The 18,002-nt window shown below is 36.8% G+C and overlaps 1 protein-coding gene and 1 pseudogene across 2 annotated transcripts in view; one reads left to right on the top strand and one right to left on the bottom strand.

Annotated features, from left to right (window-relative positions):
• The window catches only part of ARHGAP24 (Rho GTPase activating protein 24), a 508,913-nt gene that overhangs the window by 18,478 nt on the left and 472,433 nt on the right, over positions 1–18,002 (top strand). The window lies entirely within an intron of this gene.
• LOC123391876 lies at positions 459–573 on the bottom strand (annotated as a pseudogene).

The raw sequence follows: 18,002 nt of genomic DNA, 5'->3' as shown, positions 1-18,002 counted from the left end.
TCTCTGTCAAATAAATAAATAAATAAAATCTTAAAAAAAAAAAAAGATTTAAAGTTCAGAAGTGGACAAGGAAGGAAGTCCTCTCAGGCAAAGGTAAACCCACGTGCAGAGAAATAATGCTGTGATGACAATATTAGGAGAATTCTGGTGAATGCCCAGGAGTTTAGGATGAATTTGGACACTCTGGATTAAAAAGAAGAAAAGGAGTGAAGACATGTGAAAGGGTTGAAAGAACTAAACTTGGTGACTAATGAATGGAAGGAGGTTAGTGAAAAGGAGATTGGAAAGACCCTCCCCAGCTGAGCTTATTAGTCATGGATGTTAGTGACTACCTCTCGCTCTGCCCCATCCATTTCTGAATAGCCCGATCAGGGTATTAATCATGTGCTTTTGTGAAGCCTAAAAATACAGTTTCATGCCTCAGCTCTGTCAGTCATAAGAGCAACTTTGGAGAAATGACTTCTGTAGGTATTAAATCCTGGAAAAGAACATTTACTTCTCAGAGATTTTTTAAATTAGCAATAATCGCACCTTGGATAAACCTCATTGGCTACGATACTGCCACTGAAGGAGAGAAGTCATTTTGAAATAATTATATACATGCAAAATGCATTGTTACCTACTGCTATTCATTGTCAGCAGTAAAAATACGTATTTGCAAAAGCAGTTGCATTATGCCAAATTAAGAAACACAACACCGTGTCCCCAGTTTTTTAGTTATACTGTTGGAGCAGTTGCTGCACACATCGTAGCTTTGCCGTACACTTGGGTCTCCCCCAGCATTCCAATCCCTATTCCATCTTTTTAATTTCTAATCTAAACAAGAAGTAGTTATGGTTGAGTTCCTTTTCCTCTTAAGTTGGTTAATGAAAAGTGTGCATTCCTTTTATCCAAGTAAAATAAATGCACAAGCCGTGAGGCAGACTAATAGTTTGTTTTCTTTTCTTTGGTGACAGGAACAAGAAGATTTTTGTGAGGAAACAAAATACTTGTTCGCAAAGAATCAGTGTTAATGTGTCAAAGGTGACTAACATTTTGAATCTCATCCAGACCCCTACTACAGGGGAACCAAGGACATGGTAAAATAATGGCCATCTTGAATACCTGGGTTGGCTTTCCAGACTAGATTTCCATCTGGCGTGTACCCTAGTGATCTGGGCCAGGTCTCACTCAAGTTTTGCAGACAAAACCTTGCTCCTTTAACCCCACACTAGACAGAAAACAGCCAAATGGGTTGTTTTGTTATTTTCTCTATGACCTGCTTACTTTGGTATTCTGAGTTTTTCAGTTTTACTAATGGGAAAAGGAAGAGCACTTTAGAACAGAGTGACTCTGCACCATGTTTCTGGGATGAGCCTTATGCTGAACCATTAAGGGAGCGAGAGTCCACTTCCCCAAGAGGAGAAATCCATAGTCCTGATGCACTATCCTGGCCATAAGGGAATGAAAAGAACTAAGAGAGCCTTTCTCCTCTAAAGCCTAGGGAAAAATTAGAATCTTTAGAAATAAAGATTTATTTAGGTCCTGGAATCTACATTCTAACAAATTTCTCATGTGAGTCTGTGTACATGAAAGTTTTAAAATATTTACTCAAATGTTTACCTCTGACTATGGTCCTTTTATGAAAAAAAATGCAGACATGTATAACTAATAGACACTTACATACATTCTTAAAAAATGAAAAAGACCTCAAAGAGGTCACATGGCTTTTATGTGGGAGAGAAACACCTGAAAGTCTAGAAAGCCTTTATCACTCTTTCATTTCTTCTTTTCCTCCTGGTGATAGTGATGACTCAAGGTCATACGTGGAACCATGAAAAGTTAAGGTGCATTATCGAGGGTTCCAGTTAAAGAGAGCTCCCACTTAGCTTTCACCCTTGACTGGACCTGGGGTGTGGCCCTTCCCTGGCATTAGCTGCTATGACCGTCTCCCATGATCTTCAGGGAGTCCCATTGAACAACAAAGTACAAACCAAAATAAGACAAAGAAACCTATGACTTATATTGTTGCTGAAGAAGAAATGTGGAGAGAGACTGGTCCAGATCTGTGCTGTTTACTATGGTAGCCAAGATACTGAGCATTTGCCATGGTGCAAGTCCAATGAGGAACTGAGTTTTCAATTTGTTTCTGATTTTATTTAACTTATAGCTAAGTTTCAAATCATCTTTTTGTAATTATTAAAAATAATTTAAACTATTTGGGGGGAATAACTAGGTTTCTAGAAATCTTTTTGAACCATAAATTTTAAACTTAATTCCTAATACCAATCAAGTATTTCTGATAAAAATTGAGCCTCCAAATTGAGATGTGCTGTAAGCATAAAAAACACACTGGGTTTTTAAGACTTAGTAAAAATAATGTAAAATATCTCACTAATATTTTTAATGTTGTTTGTAGGCTGAAGTTGTTCATTTTTTGATACACTGGGTTTAAATACGTAATTAAAATCAATGTCACCTGTTTCTTTTTACTTTTACAATGTAGATAGTAGAAAATTTTATACATGGCTTTCATTGTATTTCTGTAGGACAGCACTGATTCAGATGTTTATGACAGCCCCATATTTCCATGGTATTGGGTACTGAGAAGTCTAGTGGTCCATGGTGTTAAATTTAACCATGGTTCCAATTGAGAATAAATGTATATTAGGTGATGACAGTAATTAATTATATGTCCTTAGACATGACTGCCCTATTACTAAGAATACAGATTGATAACTAGCGTACCTGGGTGGCTTAGTCCATTAGGCTCTTTTGGCTTAGGTCATGATCTCAGGGTCCTGGGTTCCCTGGGCTCCCCACATGGAGTCTGCTTGAGCATGTTCTCTCTGCCCCTTCCCTGGTGCACACATGCATGCACCACACACTCTCTCTGTGTGTAACATCAGCCAATCAATCAATCAATCTAAGGGGAAAAAAGAGAATACAGATTAATAACCAAATAGGAGTTCATGCCAATCTAATAGGTATCAACTAATTGAAACAACTAGGAATATATAGGGTGAGGATGGAATAAATGTTTACCAAAATCTATTTAATTTTATCCCAGATTTCCTTCCCACAACTTTTAAAGATTTTATTTATTTATTTGACAGAGAGATCACAAGTAGGCAGAGAGGCAGAGAGAGAGAGGAGGAAGCAGATTCCCCGCCGAATAGAGAGCCCCATGTGGGGTTTGATCCCAGGACCCTGGGATCAAGACCTGAGCTGAAGGCAGAGGCTTTAATCCACTGAGCCACCCAGGCGCCCCTCTTCCCACAACTTTTAAAGAAATTTGTCTTCATCAAGATGAGCTAAGCAAAATATACCATTTCAATTATATCACATGGTACATATAAATCAAGTAATGAATATTTATGAATAATCAGTTCAGCTATGGAATGCTTATGGCCTCAAGAGAGCAATGTAAGAGCCCATAGGACTTCATTCTTCTGCATGTGGAACTTAGAAATCTGGTATAATAGGTGGGAAACACATTTTAAAAACTGGAGGTATAGGGATGCTTGGTTGGCTCAGTCAGTTAAGCATCTGACTTCTTGATTTCAGGTCAGCTTATGATCTTGGGGTCCTGGGATTGAGCCCATCAGGCTCCACACTCAGTGGAGAGTCTACTTAAGATTCCCTTTCTCTGCCTTTACCCCTCTACCCACTCGTACTCTCTCTCTAAAATAAATAAATATATCTTTAAAAAACTAAATAAAAATTGGAGATATAAAGGGACGTATATTGCATGGAACACTAGGTATTACATGTAAACAATGAATCTTGGAACACTACATCAGAAACTAATGACATACCGTATGGTGACTAGCATAACATGATAATAAAAAAGGACATATCTAATAAAGAACTAAATTATAGATTCTAATTGTTTGGAAATTTAGGGGAAAACCAAACAATATGAACTGAGGTTTTGTAAAGCAAAGGCTATGCAGTGAGGATGGGTCTTGAAATTGGATGGTTGGATTTGTGTGACCCTGGGAGAGGGAGCTCCCAGAGATTTGCACATGGACATACTGAGCTTTCTTTTGGGTCATTGATCACTTCCCTTTGATCACTTGCTTACTTGCCTTTTTACTCACTGGGATATGAACTCCTTGAGGACAATTATTGTTTCTTTTACCTTCTCTGTCCCAAAGCCTCTGGTGGCTGGCACATGGTAGGTATTCAGTTATATTTATGAATATCATCAATATCTGAATGAATAAATGAGAGCATTCTCATGGAAGAGAGAGAATAACCCAAGAAACAGTGGTGGGTATAATCATTTAGAGATATGGGTTGCAGAAGACTTTTATGTTTCTACTTTCTGAACTAAAAAAACAGAAGTGGTTCCTCACTTCTTCTAAGGAGATCTTCACACATTAGGATAAAGGACTTGATAAACTAATGTTTATCAATGTAATGCACTATTAAATCCCAGACTTCACTATTATTCACCCAGAGACAGGTTCTTATTCATCTTTGCAATTGTCACATTGTTTATAAATGGATACTCAACAAATAGTTGTTTAATAAATGAGTCAAAGAATGCATGGGAGGTCCCTAGTCTTGCCACTTGTTATATTTCTGTTTTCCACCTGCTTGGAAATGTGGTTAGCCCTCTTACTAGAAAAGTATCTAAACTCTGGTTAAACTTTTGAGAAGCTTGGCATCTTTGCTTATGAATAAAGTTCATATGTATAAGTCCATAAGTCTTTTGCCTTTTCAGTGCCAGTAAAAGAAATTTCTTTTTTAATTAAAAAAAAACTTTCTAAAAGTATTCTTTGGTCATTAGAATTGATTCAGATTTTTTAAAAAATGATTTTGTTTATCTGAGATAGAGTGAGAGACAGAGATATAGAGAGAGAGCATGAGAAGGAAGGAGAAGGAGAAGCAGGCTCTCCACCAAGCAAGGAACCCAGTGTGGGGCTTGATGTGGGACTTGACCCTGAGATCATGACCTAAGCCAAAGGCAGATGCTTAACCAATTAAGCCACCCAGGTGTCCCAGATTGATTCAGCTTTTTAAAATTTATTTGACAGAGAGAGAGAGATTGAGATCAATCACAAGTAGGCAGAGAGGCAGGCAGAGAGAGAGGGGGAAGCAGGCTCCCCACTGAGCAGAGAGCCTGATATGGGGCTTGATCCCAGGACTCTGGGATCATGACCTGAGCCGAAGGCAGAGGCTTAATCCACTGAGCCACCCAGACACCCCTGATTCAGCTTTTTGAAGTTTCCAGATGTATGGCCTCAAGATTGAGTTTCCCACTGTATAGAAAGCATATCTCAATTATGTATACCCTCGCATTGCTCATGTGGTTCCTGTTATGCAAAGATAGGGAAAATATGAAATATCTTTCCTGAAATCCCGAACCAAATATACCCAAAGCAAATAATTTGGGGGCAACAAGGGCAAGGCTACCAATAAAGAAAATGCATTAAAAATGCTAACTTTTGAAAAAGACATACTATCTTAAGAGAGATTTGCAGGGGCACCTGGGTGTCTCAGTAGGTTAGAGCCTCTGCCTTCAGCTTAAGTTATGATCCCAGGGTCCCGGGATCGAGCCCTGCATTGGGCTCTCTGCTCGGTGGGGAGCCTGCTTTCTTTCCTCTCTCTCTGCCTGCTTGCCTACTTGTAATTTCAGTCTGTCAAATAAATAAATAAAATCTTCACAAAAAAAAAAAAGAGATTTGCAGAAATGAGTGGTTTATTTTGAAGGTGGCAGGAGTGGTCTTTTATTCTGAAATTATAAGCTTTCAAAGATTATTTTTCTGTGATGTACACTTTCTGTATCTCACAGTCATATTTGCCAATTTTACCTCATAAAGCGGGGTGGGAGGGTGGGGAAGAGTGTTTCTCTGCCTGACTCCTAAGCATTTGACCTAAGGTTAAAGGCTTAGAAGTGCTTGGTCACCACCAGTTAAAAGAAAAGCACAATATAGATCCTACAGATAAAGCTCCAGCATCCTGTCTCCAAGCTCCAAGCATTGATCTTTCGTAATACTCCTTCCTTCCATTCTTGCTGCTTTCACCCTTCCCCAGGCCCTTGCCATCTGATGCCTGAATTGTTGCATTTTGTACTACAATGTAATTTATCTGCCTTTAGGTTTTGCTGTAATTAAGTTTATCTTTCATATTGGTGCCAGTTCAGTAAACCACTGCTTTCTTCCTATCTTTCTTCTCCCCACGAGAGTCTACACTGGCCACTTCTTGCTGAGACTTTCCGGTCATAACTGACATAGTCAACCTTACTTCTGTGTGTTCTTCCCCACAGGCTGGTCTTTCCACTGTCCTCTTCCCACGTTCCAAGAATCATTCCTCCTATCTCTGGGCCCTTCCCTGTCTGGAATTCTCTCCCCTCTCCGTGTGTGAGTCTGGTCAGCCCTGGCTCCTGTCCTGTCCTTCCTTGAAGCCTTCCTCCAGTCTGTCCCTGCAATGAGTGATCACCACATTGTCTGAAGTTTTAGAGAATTGTAGCTATACGACTGATCTTATCATTTATCATATTCTACTTCCTAGTGTTTGCTTTCATCTGTATGTTTTAATTGGTATTGCTTAATTGAATTAAAAAAATGAAGCATAAGAAAAAAGGGATGTCTAGATTATAAAAAGACATGTGCACACATTTAAAAACATATGCAGTGTGTTGCAGAAAGAGGAGACATTTATCAGTATATTAAATATAGAAACATTTTCTAGTGCTGAAAGTTGAACCAGTACCCAAAGGACACTTTCTCGTTGACACTCTTTCTTTATCCAGGTATTTGGAATTGCTCATCTGCTCTAACCTGACAGCATGTTTATTCTTACAGCAAATAAAAACCTACTTCGAGATTTGCAACTTTAATGCTGCCGACTTTCCTTTTTGATTTTTCAGGATGTTTTTCCTGGTTTGAATTTACTAAAGGATAATTTTACTTTGAACCCTGAGGCTTTTCATGTAATTTTTTAATTTACATATATATATACAAATATATATAACATATATTTATGATACATGATGAATACATTTAAAATTATATATATTTGTAAATTATTTATGATACATTAAAAATGCTACTTCTGTACTATGGGCTGTAATAATTAAGCCTTTTACTGGGAAAGCCCTGCTCCTAATAAATATCATATTTCAACAGCACAAACAGACTGGTGACAAGATGTGCCTCCATATTTATGGCCCTTGATCTTTACTATCCAGAAATATTTCTCAAAGATCAAACCACAGCACACTTGGCTCTTGGCACTAGAAAACTTGGGCTTTGATGGTGATCAAGTATTGCCTGTGATGGGGCGGATCTTAAAAGGGGCTCTTCAACAACGTGATGGGGATACACGGCTCTTTTGTTTCAGAGAACAGACTCTGCCAGGATTAAAAAAAAAAAAAAACACAACTTTATAAGAATATTTTCCTCCTCTGGATTTTTGACTGGATGCTTATCATTATGAGAAGGCGCCATGGAATGTGAGAGCTGGCTCTAGGACCCTGAAGAAAATGTCTGCCCTGCATCTCAATAACAGAAAGACAAAACATGTCACACCTTCACACATCCCGATGTTTTTTCTCCTTTACTGTCCCTCCCATCTCATCTCTCTTCTCCTCTCTCTCTTTCTTTCCCGTTAGCCTCTCCTCCCCATCACCCTCCAGGTTCTCCACATGCTTCTCGGGCTCATTTTTCCTCCTCTGCTCACCTGACTCTGCTTTTCCTCACCTGCTCATTTCTTTGTCATTTCCAAGACAGGATATCCTCACTGTATCTTTCCTCTCTCCTCTGAGTCTGTATTCTTTCTGCCAGTTCTGTCCTTTGCAACAAAATCCATGTTGTGGTCTAGTAAATTGTTGGTTGCATAGGGTCATGTTTTGTGACCTGTTTTATTTGTCCTTTTTACTATGTGACTTGTCTTATTTGTCCTTTCTACCATTAGTCTGTTTCTTCCAAATGAGTTCTTAGAGTGTGGTAATTTAAATAAAACAATTACACAGTCTCCCACAAAATACAGTGAATCCTTTTTTTTTTTTTAAGATTTCATTCATTTACTTGACAGACATCACAAGTAGGCAGAGAGGCAGGCAGAGAGAGGGTGAAGCAGGCTCCCCGCCGAGCAGAGAGCCCGATGCGGGGCTCGATCCCAGGACCCTAGGACCATGACCTGAGCGAAAGCAGAGGCTTCAACCCACTTAGCCACCCAGGCGCCCCACAGTGAATCCCTTTATAAAGATGAAAATTGCTTCAGCATAGATGTTGGCTATTCCCATAATTTAAAAGGCTGTTTATAAAATATTTAAAAATAACTACAAAAATTATGTTTACCACAGCTGAGGCAGAGACTGGGAACTCTGATTAAAAAAAAAAACAAAAAACAAAAAACCTGTCTTATGTGGATCTTTATATAATTAGAGTTAATAAAATTGAAAAATTATATCTATTTTGTATGTAATTGATTTTTTCTTTTATCATTTTATTAGGAAGACTTCAAGCTGATGTGGTAACAAACATGGCAGGCTAAAGGCATAGAAGTTAGGCATTATGTTAGTTTTTTAAAGATTCTATAACAAAGTATCACAAACTAAGGTAGTTTCAAAACAAGGAAATGTATTTTCTCATAGTTCTGGAGGCTGGAAGTCTGAAATCAAGGTGTCAGCTACACCCTTTTCCTCTGTAAGGAAATCCTACTTTGCATCTTTCTGCTTTCAGTAGTTTGCTGGCTGTCCTTGGCCTTTCTTCATTTGTGACTACATCACTCCACTCTCTGTCTTCATTGTCATCTATGTTCTTCTTGCATGTCTCCATATCCATGGCCATCTTCTTACAAGGACACCGGTTGTTATTTTTATTGCTGGAGACACCATAGTTTAGTACCTGGCCCATTGTACTTGCTCATTAAATGTTAAATTTCAGTCACTCAGGGCCATTATAATTTGTGTACTGTGGATGTTGAAAATGCTTTCAGAGAATACTCAGCTATAGAGTGGTTGAGGTTACTGTATTTTACTAAAGGTTTGCTACCTGGATGCTAAGGAATTATTTAATTTATCATAACTTTTGGAATTGTTTGGAAATGTAGGAGATTCTTAGGATAATTTAGTGCTGTAGGTCATGACTAATAATTGATTTGAAGTTAAAGGTGCCTGAATACTGATCAGATTTCTCTGTAAATTGTTATAATTTTTTTTAAAGTAAAAGGCTACTTAATTTACATGCAACAAATAACCAAGCTAAGAATGTTAGATATTGTATGATATTGATGAGCCATTTTTTAATCCAGGAGAAATAGGGGCTGAGAGAAGTAAAATTATTTTCCATTATCACAAAGAGTTTCAAAGAATTAGAGACTAGTTAAAATCAGTACTTTGTCATCCAGTAATTCCACTACTGGGTATTTACCCAAGAAACAAAAACACTAACTTTTAAAGATATATGCACCCCTATTTATTGTAACATTGTTTATAATAAGCAAAATATGGATGCAACCAAAGTGTCCATCCATAGATGAATGCATAAAGAAGGTTAGTATATGTGTGTGTGTATCCATAGATATATATATATACATAATACATATACACCATATCTATATGTATACATAAAATGGAAAATTACTCATTCCATGAAAAATGAAATATTACTCATTCATTAAAGAGAATAAGATCTTGCTATTTGGAATAATATGGATGGATGCTTGACCTTTACTAGAGAGGATATACGCTAAATGAAATAAATTAGTAAGAGAAAGACAAATACCATACAATTTTACTCATATGTGGAATTTAAGAAACAAGACAAAATGAACAAGGAGAAAAGAGAGAGACAAAAAAAACCAGACTTTTAAATAAAACAAACTGGTGGTTGCCAGAGTGGCCGGGGAGGGGTAAAATAAATAAAGGGGATTAAGAGTGCACTTACTCTGATGAGCACAGAGTCATGTACAGAGATGTTCAAATTATTATATTGTACACCCTGAAACTAATAGGAAACTGTATGTTAATTATAAGTCAATTAAAAAGGGGTAGAGGGAATCAGTACTCTGCTAATTGTTCACACTCCAGAGGGCAGGGTACTGAGAAAGGATTTAAGTGTGTTTTCCAGGTTCGGTGTGTGGACCGTCTTATCCAGGCCTTGGCCAAAGCTTACCTTTCCTTCCCCCTGGATTAACTTGACTTTGTCTGTGCTCTGTGGATTTTCAGCGCTTCTCTCATTCCTGTCACGTCACCGCCTGTTGTACACACAGAAGGGTAACAGTAATGGCTGCTTGACCTTTACTTGTTCATAGGAATATCTCACTCAAGAGATGATTCCAAAGGGAATTTGCCATCTAACTCCAAAAGAGGCTTGGGAAAGAAATTTATTAGGTTCTGTTAGTTCAGAAGCAGCTGCCAAACCTTCAGTGGACACTTCAAGTGAAGAGGAAATATGCATGGGCATGATCAGCCTCTAGAGGAAGCATAAATCTTTTCCCTGTGCCCCATGCCAGCCACATGGGGATTCTTCCTATAGTGTTCATTTTGGCACCTGGGATTACTAATATGCCCTTATTTGTCTGCTAACTATCATTTTTAACCCATGTACAAAGGCAGTGTGATATAATCATGGCACACCACATTTAAGGAGAAATGTTTACTTTTATTTGAAATTTCAGTTCTCCTGTCCAGCTGCCTAAATACTTTTGGTTTAGAATTACTTCCTTTTTCTTGGTAAAGGTTTCATGTGTGTGTGCATGTGTGTGTGTGTGTGTGTGTGTGTGTGTGTATTTTCCCTAATTACTTGACTGCATGTGTGTAGTTGGTCTCTTAGTCACGATGCTTTATTTGAAGACAGAAAACCAATTTGAAATAGTTTCAACACAAAGAGGAATTTATCAGCTCGTTTAAGCAAATCATAGGAAGGGTTGGTGCAGAGCTAACCTTAGGGCTGACTAGATCTGGGGGTTGACCACTGTCAAGATTCTTTACATTTATCTTTTTCCTGTCAGCATGATGGCTCTTTTCTCTGAGACTGCATTCTCTACCAGCAAGGGAATCTTCTGTGGGAAGACTTCATTCACATCACTACAGCCCGACAAAGAGAAGAATTCTTAGAGCATGAGCTTTGTCTGTCTCAACAGGCTCTGATTAGCTCAGCTCAATAGAATATGTCCATTCTAGTCAGCGAGGTGGGACTCAGTTGTAGTCAACTAACAACAAGAGCCACCTGGCCAGAGGAGAATTTCTTGAAAGAACAGGTGATATTTGGGTTTTAAAATAATAAATGCCCGGGGCACCTGGGTGGCTCAGTGGGTTAAGCCGCTGCCTTCGGCTCAGGTCATGATCTCAGGGTCCTGGGGTCGAGTCCCGCATCGGGCTCTCTGCTCAACAGGGAGCCTGCTTCCCCTCTCTCTCTCTGTCTGCCTCTCCGTCTACTTGTGATTTCTTTCTATCAAATAAATAAAATCTTTTATAAAAAAAATAAAATAAAATAATAAATGCCCAATATATCTGATATCGTGAAATGTTTACTTACCTATTGCTTCATTTTTTTCCATGAATCCCCACCCCCCACCCTCCATGATGGATTCTCTTCTCCACTCTTCAGATTGCCTGGTTCTGGTTTGTTTATAATTTTGGTATTGGTGTGAGAGATTTGTCCTAATGTCCTCACTTCACTTGTTCTACTTGAGAGTTGCCATGACAGGATTCTTAATGTGTGTATATTGCCTTTACCTGCAATCAGTTCTCCTATGAAAGATCTGTATTCCTATTTCTGTCTGGGGAAATTAGTTCCTCATCAGGCTTAATGAAGGTCGCTGTGGAATGGTCCATTTTCATATAATCCCTGTAACTTTTAATCTGTGATAGTGCAAATCCTTTTACCACAATACTGCATACCTAGTGTATACCTTTTCTTTTCTAGTGTTAGGTCCTTGCCATATTTCTCACCTTTTTCATATTCAGTAACTAATCATATCCCCAGCAGTTCTCTGATAGGTAATCCATTTATTTCTTAATGAGTTTAAGAATGAGATATTTGGATTGCCTTTTGCAACAATACACTAACTACCATGTATAATTTTATCTATTTCTTTGCTTATGCAAAGTGTCAGTCACAAGTGAGTCTTAGAGCTATTACATAAATAGATTTCTATTGTCTAAAATTCCCAAGTCAGTAACACTTTATTAAATATTTATGAGTCTGAAAATGCAAGATAAATTATGGAATTAGATGGGTAACAAAGGTATTATTGTAGTCTTTCCATATTCATAGAGGCTAATTTATAGAGGGCCATTCCAATAGACTGCTCTGTGGATATTTTTTCAAGTCACTAAACACTCTCCTCTTTTTAAGTTCCTTCACATCATCTCTCTCTACTGAGAGAAGCAGCCTCATTTAGGTGCTCTGACCTTTTACTCCTCTCTCAAATGCCTCATCATCTCCTTTCCCACAGGAAGATTTGTCCATGACACAAAACTATGTGCAGGCAGCTGCAGGAGAAATTTCCATCTGTAGATGCGAGTAAGAAGAAAAGGGAGATAGCACAAATCAATAGCACTGGAAGGAAAAGGCATTAGCACTACAGACACAAAAGGGATTTAAAGTTCATAGGAGAGTAGTATGACCATAGTGGAGCAATAACTTGCAATTTTAGATGAAATAGATAATTTTCTGACAAAACATAAATTATTAACCTAGCCTAGAAGAAATATAAATCATGAATAAGTCAGTAGTAATGAAAGAAATAAAATTAATGATAAAATGTCTTGCCCCTCTTCCATACCAATCTCCAAATAACAGCAAGCCCTGACATTTATAGGCATCATTTATAAAATCTGTAAAAGCAGAAGATGCCTCTCTTAGGCAGACTGGGTCAGAGGCTTAAAACAGGAAATCTAACTAAACCACTTTATGCAGTTAGTGTAATTCTGATGTTAAAAGTGGATATAAGGATAGGTATAATATTTTCTTATGTATGATTATAAAATCAACAACCTTAACATAATGTTGATAAAATGTTTTCAGCAGTGTCTAAAAAAAAAAAAAAAACACGATAGCCAAGAGATTATACAAAAATGCAAGGATGGTTCAATATTCAGAGATCTATAAAACTTGGGAAAAATTTCATAGGGTTTTCTCAATAGAGAAAAAGTATTTCATATAATTCAATACTGATTGTGATATAAATTCTTAGTAAACTAGGAATAGAGAAAGTTTTCTACTATTTTCAAAAAAGATATCTATGAAAAACCTCCTAAAAATGTTATCATTATTTAGAAAAACTTATAAACATTCCTATTCAAGTCAGCAGCAGGGTAAGAATTCCTGTGATTATCCCCATACTAAACATTGTACTGGATGTGTCAGCCAACTTTAAAAGGCAAGAAAAATAAGATTGCAAGAACTTCGAAGGAAAAGAAAATAATTTCCAAATAATGAAACTGGCTAAGTAGAAAATCCAAGAGAAGCATCAGATATATCATTAGAACAATTTAGACATGAGTTTAGCATGTTCACTAGATTCAAGATTAATATACGTGAAATAGTAGCATTTCTGGAAATCAGCAATTAACCAGCTAGAAAATGTCAAAGAAAAAAAATACGTGTCATTTATCATAGGCATAATAGTGACCTCTCTCCCCTCAGGTTGACTGTTCACCCTGAAACCTGTGAATATGTTAGGTTAGTTGGCAAAGGGGAATTCAGTTTGCAAATGGAAGTAGGTTTGAAATAAAGAGATAATCTTGGATTATCCAGAAGGTTCTTGTGTCATTACAAGTATCCTTCAAATATGACAGAAGGAGGGAGAAGAGTCAGTATCAGAGTGATGGGACAGGATAAATACTCTAACTGCCACTGCGGGCTTTCAAGATGGAAGGGAACCCTGAGCTCAGGAATGGGTAGGCAGCCTTTAGAAGTTAGAAAAGATAAGAAAGTGGATTCTTCCCCACAGCTGCTCAGTGTGGAAGAAGATAATTGGCTTTTATTCTCTGGCAAAGGTTCCTATAAAGTTCACTGCTTTCTTTTCCTTTCAATTTCCCACACTCAAAGGCCCGGAAGGCTTCCTAGTCATTTCCCTCCTTGGGCTCCTGGGGCTCTGAGAAACTAGGCTTATGTAAGAGGCTCACTGAGCCCACAAGGGGAAGCAGACGCACAGGGATTTCTTCTCAGATTCCAGCCACTACAGACCCAGTAACTGAATCAGGACCAGCAGAGAGAAAGTTATTAACAGTGGAGAGCAAGGAAGCCCTAATGAAACTTGTCTAAAGTTCTCGTCCAGTGACCTAGTGACCACAAGCTTACACTGGCTCTGCTGGCCCACTGTGTTGTCTTCACATTAATAAAATATATGGAATTATTTTAAATTTGTGATTAAAGTGAAAACTCAAAGTTTTGATTCAAAAGTGATACAACCTCTCTTGGTTTGGGTGTTTTCCCAGAGCAGACCCTGAAATAAGGATTTGAATGAAAATCATTTCTGGGGAAGTGATCCAAGGAAGCAAGTTGAAGAAGTGAAGCCAGACAGGGAAGAAAAAAAAAGTCAGTGAAGGGTATTTATGAAGAAGGAGCTGGCTTTGGGAAGCTGGGGCCCAGTCCTGCTGGGGAGTCTCTGAGAGGGTTAATTCTTCAGAATTAACTCATATAGGAAGCTCCAGCCTAATGCTTTATCTTCAGAAGTTTCAGTCTGCCCTGCAGAGTGAGCCAAGCATGCTCTTAGGATCCAAGAACTCCTCTAAGCAGAGGAACACTATTTTTTTATTCTTTTGAATTTAATTTTGTTTTCTGAATGGTAACCCTTTTACATAAATTCAAAACTATGCAAAGAGGGATAAGTAAATAAGTAAACTAAGATAGGAGATATGTATATTCCTTTTTCCTTTTTTTAAAGAGAGAGGGGCATGGGAGGGGCAGAGGGAGAGGGAGAGAGAATCCTGAGCAAGCTCCATACCCAGCATGGAGACCAACAACGGGCTTGATTCTGTGACCCTGAGATCATGAGACCTGAGCAGAAAACAAGAGTGAGATGCACAACTGACTGAACCACCCAGGGCCTCTAAGATATATATATTCTTACTCTTCCTCCCACCTCTTTTTACACAAAATTCTTGGTGTATTTATTGTTTTATATTTTCTTGTTTTCACTTGACAGTATTGCCTATAAAAATCAATTTATTAGCAGTTCTCCGAACTTTTCCTAGTTTTGTTTATTTTTATAACTTTACATGATTTCATTGTGTTGAAGTATCAGAAGTTTTTTCAATGATATTTAATTTCTATATTTTATATTATAAAAGTATCACTCAAAATTATTACTATTAATACAAAATTATTATTACTTTTTCTAAGCATACCATGAGCGTATGTTTTTTTTATAATTTTAGAGGTGAATCTTTAAGGTACAATTCAAGAACTAGTATTGCTTGGTTAAAGCATATAGTTTTTTAAAATATCACCATACTGTTACCCATAAAGATACACAATATTGCTCTCCGATATTATTATGTAGCAATAACTTTTCTACTCAGCCTTTGCAACAGAGTATGCTGTCAAATATTTACATTATTTTTTATCTAGTAGGTATAATATACTTTAAATTTCCCTTACTCTGAGAATTCCATCTTTTTTTTAATTTTTATTTTTGTAGGCCAGAAAACTTGTATACCTTTATGGAGGTCCACTTTTTTTTGTACAGTTTTTTTCTATTGGGATTTTGTTTTTTTCTATTTCTCAGTTTCTAAGAGCTTTTATATATTAAAGTGACAAATTGAAGATTTATTTTTTGTGATACATATAGCAAATATTTTGTTACTAGTCTTTTGATTTTGCTTTTTAAAAAGTCATGAGAAAATTTTTTTTCCTTTGATTTTATATTAATTATCAAACTTTATTGGATTTGGATTTGAAATCATAATCAGAAAGGCTTTCCATGTATTTGTGTTTTCTTCTAGTACTTGTATGGGTTTTTTTTGTTTGTTTACTTGGTTTTGTTTTTGTTTGTTTTAACATTTAGATACCTAATTAATTTGGAGTTTATTGTAGTATGTGGTGTGAGGTAGGATTCACTTTTGTGTTTTTCCAGATGGCTACCCAATTTCTCCAATCTCAATTTTTGAAAAGCCCATCCTTTCCCCCAGTGATTTGAGATGATACTTTTAACAACTTTCCATGGTGCTTGCATCCATTTGTGAATTTTCTCTTTTATTCTGCTAGTCTGTCAAATCATGAACCAGTACCTCACTGTTTTAAACATAGAAAAGGCATCATAGTATATTTAAACCTGTATTTTTAGCATGTTTAGTTAATTCACAACCACATAACTATATTTAACCTAATAAAACATAATTTCCTTCACCTAATCCTTGTTTTTGCATAACTGGTATCTTCCTTCCAACTTTAACAGCAAATGGTGTTATGTTATCTCTGCTTATATAACACTTCTAAATATTATATAACGGTGGACTTTTTAATGATTCCTTATGTTGATCACCAAAATTCTTTCCAAAACAGAACATCTGATGCACAGCTCTCACAAAAATAAAAAATTTTTTCATTAAATTTTTTAAAACTTTGTTACTTTAGTAGCCAAAGGCTAATTAATTTATACTTCTTAGATCATTAAAATGGTTAGACATTTTCTTATATGTTCATTCATTAATTATCACTTCTTTGTGACTTGCTTACATGTTGCCTTTTATTTCATTGGCTTCGTGTTGATATATATATATAAACTTGCATGTAAAGCTATTAATCCTTTGTTAATAATGCTTACTACAATGCTTACCCAGTTTATTAAATTTTTAATATTATTTGTATTTTGTCATGCTGATACTTTAAATTCAGGCTGAATAACTGTGACTCTTGCTTTTATTATTTCAGTAGTCATTTCTAAAATAACTTCTCATTTAAGGGTTGATAGATATTTACATTTTTAAATGAATACATATTTATAGAAAATGTAAAAACAATTCTAACTTGCCATTGATATCCATCCTTGGACTAATGTAAATTTGAAGCAGTAAATTTGGAGGCAGAGCAATATTACAGACACAAACTCTGACAGCTTTAAGAAGTGACATCTGATAAAAGGACAAGAGACTTTATAAAAATATCACACAGAAATCCTCAAAATTATAGTAATTTAAGGCCATTGAATGTAGAGCAAATAGACCTAGCAAAGTGCCCACTTAGCAAAGTACCCTAAGCTGACGTTCATAAAAGTGATTGCAGAGTTATAAAAACATTAAATGATATATAGGTTATCATGGAGGAAACAAATATATAAGACATGATTAGAAACATTTCTAACTCAAATATTTAGAAATGTCAAATCCCTAGCCAACCAGGAAATTTGGTTGTGAAGAATGACTTTGTTCCCAGGGTACCAGTTAGATGACATTTTATAAAGATTATTGTCCCCTGTTTTATGTGGCGTCTTAGAACTAACTAGAACTTAGAGCTTAACTAGAACTTAACTAGAACTTAACTAGAACTAGATTTTAAGTTCCTCAAGAAAAAGTATCATGATTTACTCCTCAATTCCCTTTGAATGCCATGTATTAATAGGGACTGAATGCCAGTTGAGTACCAGTGTTTCATATACTTACTTTTTGAACCCACTTATTATCCCACTTTCCCAGGGAAAAAACAAAAACTTGGAGAGGTTACACTCCTCACCCAAGGTAGGTGTTGAGCCCAGGACTCTCTGGTCCTCCCCAAATGGCTAATTCCTTTCTCATGACACCTGGCACAGTGTCCTACCTAGACTTCATTTACTGTTTGTTAAGCAAATCAGAAAATTAATTATTTTTTTCCAGGTAAATCTTATGATTTTCTTTTTTTTTAAGTTTTTAAATTTAATTTTATTTTTTCAGTGTTCCAAGATTCCTTGTTTATGCACCACACCCAGTGCTCCATGCAGTATGTGCCCTCCATAATACCCACCACCAGGCTCACCCATCTCCCAGCCACCTCCCCTCCAAAACCTTCCGTTTGTTTCTCAGAGTCCATAGATTCTCATAGTTCCTCTCCCCCTCTGATTTATCCCAATTTACTTTTCCT

Source organism: Mustela putorius, unplaced genomic scaffold (genome assembly GCF_011764305.1).
Source record: "Mustela putorius furo isolate JIRA1106 unplaced genomic scaffold, ASM1176430v1.1 tig00000382_pilon_pilon_pilon, whole genome shotgun sequence".
Lineage (NCBI taxonomy): Eukaryota > Metazoa > Chordata > Mammalia > Carnivora > Mustelidae > Mustela > Mustela putorius.
This window is presented reverse-complemented; position numbering and strand designations above follow the sequence as displayed.